The following is a 6,230-nucleotide window of genomic DNA, read 5'->3' on the forward strand; positions in this document are numbered from 1 at the left end:
ATGCTTAAAACATGAGACTGCAGAGTAGACAGTTTAAAAGTTGAATGTAGATAGTTTAATGGATGTTGATAGGCAGATTGTTTAATGGATGTTGATTGATAGATAGATAGATACTTTATTGATCCCCAAGGGGAAATTCAAGTTAGTTAGATAGTTTAATGGGTGGATGAGTGAATGGTTCGAAGAAGATGGATGGATAGAAAGTTGGATGGAATGTGCCTTATATCCTTGTAGAATACAGAGACACAGAGAGAGTTGGCCTAATGAGCAGAATGCAGTTGATACAGGTGCAATCAGTTTAATTATCTCTTAGAGGGGGCCTAGTTGAGCAGCTGGCAGTTGATACAGGTGCAAATCAGTTTAATTAGGCCATTGTGATGTCATAGTGCCAATGCAAAGTCTATGGGGAAAAATAAGCTTTTTTGTTAGAAGAATAACTACAAAATTTAGTTGGAATGGCTGAACAGTGACAGTTGGAATGGCTGAACAGTTCAATAGTTGAGTAGTTTAAATAGTTAAATTGTTTAACTCATTGAGTGTCGAAAACGTAATATTACGTTTTTAGCTTTTTTTTAAATTACGAAACTAGACACTCTAACACACCTTATATGTGATTTTGGGAACTCTGTGATGAATGGAAATGAAATATATGACGATCGAAAACTCATGAAAACGCACAATCTGGACATTTTATCTGGACATTTTTTCATAACTCGGTTGCTGCTTTGGGTCGAATAAGTGACGCATGCACGTCAGCTCAAAACCAGGCCATTTCCGTGGGTCTATCACTAGGTGGCAGTCTCGCCAGGTCCCTTCCCGGAAACACTTCATATTTCATGAAAGACGTTATATCTCCATTTCTAGAAAAAAAAACAGCGATTTTGATGAAAATTAGCCACTGTTTAGCTTGGGATTTCCCAGGAACAGAGGCGTGTAGAAATACATGGTTTGCACCCACTGAGAGCTAAAAGTCTTGCCTTTCAAACGAGCCATTGTATGTGTTCATAGCTATAACACAGAATATGCTGTGGCTGTACAAATATCATCAACAATGGTCTAGATTGCTGGCACTCCAGGACAAAGCTTCCGCAAACAGCTTGGCATTCAATGAGTTAATAGTGAATAAATGGATGTGCATAGGTAGATAGTTTAATGGATGTTGATAGACAGATTTAATGGATGAAGTGAAGAAAATGAAAGTAGGGAAAAGAAAAAGGAGCTATCCAGTTCAATGGAGAGAGACACAGAGAAGAGGTTCCATTGAAGTTGCTGCTGTTAGTGAGAGAGCACATGTGCAGTTAATTGCATTCTAACAAGGAAGCTACACCAGGCGCCAGAACTGAAGCCCCACGTTATAGCGTGTAAAAACATTTTAGAAAAATGGTCTATTTTTTTTTAGACTGGCGCCGCTATAACGTCTGGTGTAGCTACTTCCATTGATTATAGTGGGAGCTAATTGTTGCAGCAGGCATAACGTTGAAGCAGAACGCTTCAGTTCTGGCGTCTGGTGTAGCTTAGATCTTAGTCGTTAATAGCCCTTTATGATGTCATAATGCTAATGCATAATGGGGGAAAATAAGCTTGTTTTTTGTTAATATCTCAAAAAGTATAACGTTTACAAAAAACAAAAAATACATTGCTCAAGTGTCCTTTCAAAGACCTATATTACAAAGTTTGAACGAAGTTTCTACGTTAAACGGTTGAAGCTGTATTAAAGGAGAAATCCGGTGTGATATTGACCTAAAGTGTGTTGAAACATGATACCGAGTGTGAACGTATGTCTCATAGCCCATCTCGGCTTGTCCCCTGCACTCCAAAATCTGGCGCTAGTTAGCCGATGCTACCAACAGCTTTTTCAATGGTGGTGCTTCGGCATCGGGCTAGCCATGCAAATAAATCACTGTTTTACACCATTTACGAGGCTCAATGTATCTCCACACTTCATTGGTAGACTTCTGCTGATGATAAGTCGAGCGACAAGTAAGAATGAACATTCTTACTCGTCGCTCAACTTATCGTGACTAAATTCAAGATGGCTGCAAACGCTAAACTTCGTGAAGATACTGTCTGTATAAATCGTCTTGTAAGTAAACTACCAGTGCTTTTTCAAAGTTCTCAATGTCTCGTTTTAAATGTCAGGGCCCTCGGAAGTCTACCAACGAAGTGTGGAGATACATTGAGCCTCGTAAATGGTGTAAAACAGTGATTTATTTGCATGGCTAGCCCGATGCCGAAGCATCACCATTGAAAAAGCTGTTGGTAGCATCGGCTAACTAGCGCCAGATTTTGGAGTGCAGGGGACAAGCCGAGATGGGCTATGAGACATACGTTCACACTCGGTATCATGTTTCAACACACTTAAGGTCAATATCACATCGGAATTCTCCTTTAAACACAGAAATTACATGCCCTGTAATAATAAGACTTCGGATAACAGAACAGTGCATTTTCATGCACTGTAAAAATATACAAATAAGACCATGAAAGGAGCTACACCTGTGCCATAGAAATTAAAATGCTATGGTACAGGTGTGTGCTGTAAATGCCCGCCGAAAGATTTACTTTCCCAGAATGCAAGTAGCTTGTTTGAATCGTTTAGCTGTTCAGATAATTCAGATGTACTGTAAATCAGATGTACCTTACCTTTTCCTCCCAAAAGAAGATGAAATTTCCAGTTGTTATGAGTATCTAAAAATGATTAAAAAACATACAAAGACAAATATTTTAGTGTATCAATACATGTAATGCAGTAATCGTAAGTGTATTAGTTGCTTTAGAGATGACACATTTTCTAATAGGAGCCACCTCCTTTCTGTGTCTGTGTCTGTGAAAGACTTACTGTGCACTAGAACCCCCCCTCCTTTTTGCAGCCCTCCCATACTCCCAGCAGGTCCTTTTATTGGCACTTTTCTGTCAACTAAGCAGAGCTCTAATAAGGCAAGATGTGTTTGATTTATGTGTTTGGAAACATTTGATACCTGAAGATGCTCATTATGATAAAAAGCTGTGGTTATTTTTAACTGAGCAGAAAAAAATGGAATACAAAGTTAATTGAGCAATGTTGCCCATGACTGTTTCATGAACAGAATAGTTCAGCATATATTTTGATGCCAGTGTTCTACAAATACAATTGTTATTATATATGACAATTATAGAGCAATGTCTGCCCCATACGTCTGTTTGACTATGCATTTTTGCTTCAAGAGCTTTCTTGTTTGTATTTAGATGTGTCTGGCAGCTTTGTGTGAGTTTTCAGTAGTTACTTCAAATCAGTTTACTAAATTTTATTTCCCATTGATTTGTAGGCTCCCTGAAATAAATTGCATGTAATTAATATATCCATCAAATATTAATGTGCTGCATTCTATATATACCCATGTTTTGGCAGTGATTTAAATAGTAACTTTTAGGGCAATATTCCAAAAGTGAAGAGCACCACAGATTTATTACTGGTGTTGGGTGACAGATTTCTTCTAAGCTCCATAGATGCCTGAACCAGAGCTAGTGGGCGAGCAGAGCATGAACGAACGAGGAGTGGAGCGGATGGAATTTTGTTGGAGCACAGAGCGCATTTTAATTCACTGTAAAAAAGTAAAAGTCAGGGCTGTCCCATTTATCAAACCATATTACGTTACCATTACATGAAACAGTCTAGTTCTGAATAAAACAAATGTGTTCAAATAGTCATTTCGATTGAGTAATCCACTTTTTCTAATTGAATCAAGTAAGGTAAGTGTATATACTAGGAGGAAAAGGAAAAGAGGGTTTGTCACATTTACTAAACCACAAAACATTAAATTAAACAAACTCATGTTTTTCTTTCAAACACAATGTTATTACGTTGAACTGACACAGCAATGAATTCATCCAACAGAATCATGTCAGATCAATGTGAAGCACCTAAGTACTAAACCATTAAGGCAAATGAACACATGGGATGCCTTTGTGTCACCATTTCATTGTGTTCCCATGAGCCTTTGCAAGAACACTGAGATATTCATGCAGCTTGGGGCAGCCGTGGCCTACTGGTTAGCGCCTCGGAGGGTTGCCGGTTGGAACCCCGACCAGTAGGAACGGCTGAAGTGCCCTTGAGCAAGGCACCTAACCCCTCACTGCTCCCCAAGCGCCGCTGTAGCAGGCAGCTCACTGCGTGTGTGCTTCACCTCACTGTGTGTTTCACTGTGTGCCGAGTGTGTTTCACTATTTCTTGGATTGGGATAAATGCAGAGACCAAATTTCCCTCACGGGATCAAAAGAGTGTATATATACCTATACTTAACAGTGTTGCCAAAAGTTTACACATGAGTTTCTTAAAGAGGATTATATGTATACTTAGAGACCAGTTGAATTTGGAGCCGAGTGGTATCTTATGTTATGCTTTGAGATGAACCATGCTTTGTTCCCACCATGAATGTAGGCTAGAGCATGCACAAAGTATCAGTGGTTCCATAGCCGATGTTTTCAACTTTAATGAGTGCTTCTTAATACTATGGCACAACATATTCAAAGTTGTCCTTTAACATTGATGTTGCAATCCTTTAACATTGATGTTGCAATAAGTACATCTGAATGCCTACTTTCCATGCCGCCTGTATGACACAATGACGTTGAAATGACTTAACGCAGCCCATGAAGTGGCCTTGCTGCGTGTAGAAAGAGCCACCAGGCCCTCTGTGATTGGAAACCCCTGGTCTGAGTATGCCTGGGAGATGGTGTCTACCAATCAGTGAGACACTCTTTGCTTAGACACTGGGAGGCCTGATTGCTTATCCCCATAGCACAAAACAGCTGTGAGTGAGCTTGCCGCAGTTGTTGAGTACGGCTGACATGCTCCCTCAACGCCCTTACTGGGCAGAGGGCCCCAAGATTCACCTCTGACTGACATGAGGGCTCTGGGCGGAAAGCCTGCAACTCAATAGCAGAGTTAATTGACTGAGCATTCACCACTTTGGGCAGAAATTATTAAGTTTAATTATTAATTAAACTTCAGCGTGCTGTGGTTTCCACCTCATTACTCAATACTTACAGAAAGTGCATGTAGTTCAGTTACTTGTTTAGTGGAGCACAGAGCCATGAGGAACAGTGATTTGTGTGTGAGCAGGGGTGAGTACTGAAAATCTATACTCAAGGAAAAATACAATTACTTCCTTCAAAAATTACTTGAGTAAAAGTAAATATTCCCATCTAAGAAATCTACTCAAGTAAAAGTAAAAAAAAAACTAGATGTACCACATAGCGGTACAAAATATGACCGTTGTTCAGTCCTATTCATCCTCTCCCACTTGTCAGGCTTGTCAATTTGTCTCCATCTTCTACTCCACCCTAGCCTGGGTTCCATTCCGAACTTAGTCCCGCCCACAACATTTGAGGTCGGGAAGTTCGGTCTGGCATGGCTCCATTGTTGAGCAAGTATGCTCGCCGTAGATCGGGCGGACCAATCAAATCGGGCTTTACGATGATGGACAGGTGAGCAACAGCGCCTGGTCTATCACGTCATCTGAGCACGCTTAGATTAGGCTTATGTTTGAAACAAAAATGCTGTGGCTAGAAGGATACATGGCTTTTAAGACCCCATATGGAAAATGCATATTATTTAATGAGGTTTTATCACTGAAAACGATTATTTCTGAAAACTTTGGCCAAAGTTGAGATGTGGGAAAACTCGTGGTTTCACTTTCATCAAGGGAAAACAGCTCTGTTGTATTGCGACATGTTCCCTCATTCGTTTAAATCTCTAATTGACCACCTGTTCGAGGGATTTGCGGCAGCCTTTCCCAGCTGTTTAACATGTTTGTAGCATATCAGTGTTCAACAGAATTATATTTTTAAAAACGGAGGGGATATAGGCTATCAGTTTTTTCCTAATAGCCTACCCTACTATGTATCTCTTAGATTTCGCTAATGAGTGTAGTAGGCTAGGAGTTATTGACGGTACTAACTTTTACAAAAGACCAGAAAACAATGTTAAGGCATTTGTGGAGAAGAAGGATGGTTCGTGTGTTTTCTTCCTACACCTCACGGTAAGCTATTTTGTTGCTCTGATTAGGTCTATCCAATTTAGTGCAGAGGCATTCCCCCCCTGTATCGGTTGAATCACGCCCCATAATTATGTTCCAATGGAGCAGTATCAGACTCATATTCTGACTAGAATTGAGTATGACTACGTCAGGCTAACTCCACCCCCTACTCTTGCAACTTTTGTGTATGCTTGTATATGTTTGTCAATGTGC

This window comes from Alosa alosa, chromosome 21 (genome assembly GCF_017589495.1).
Source record: "Alosa alosa isolate M-15738 ecotype Scorff River chromosome 21, AALO_Geno_1.1, whole genome shotgun sequence".
In the NCBI taxonomy this organism is placed as follows: domain Eukaryota; kingdom Metazoa; phylum Chordata; class Actinopteri; order Clupeiformes; family Clupeidae; genus Alosa; species Alosa alosa.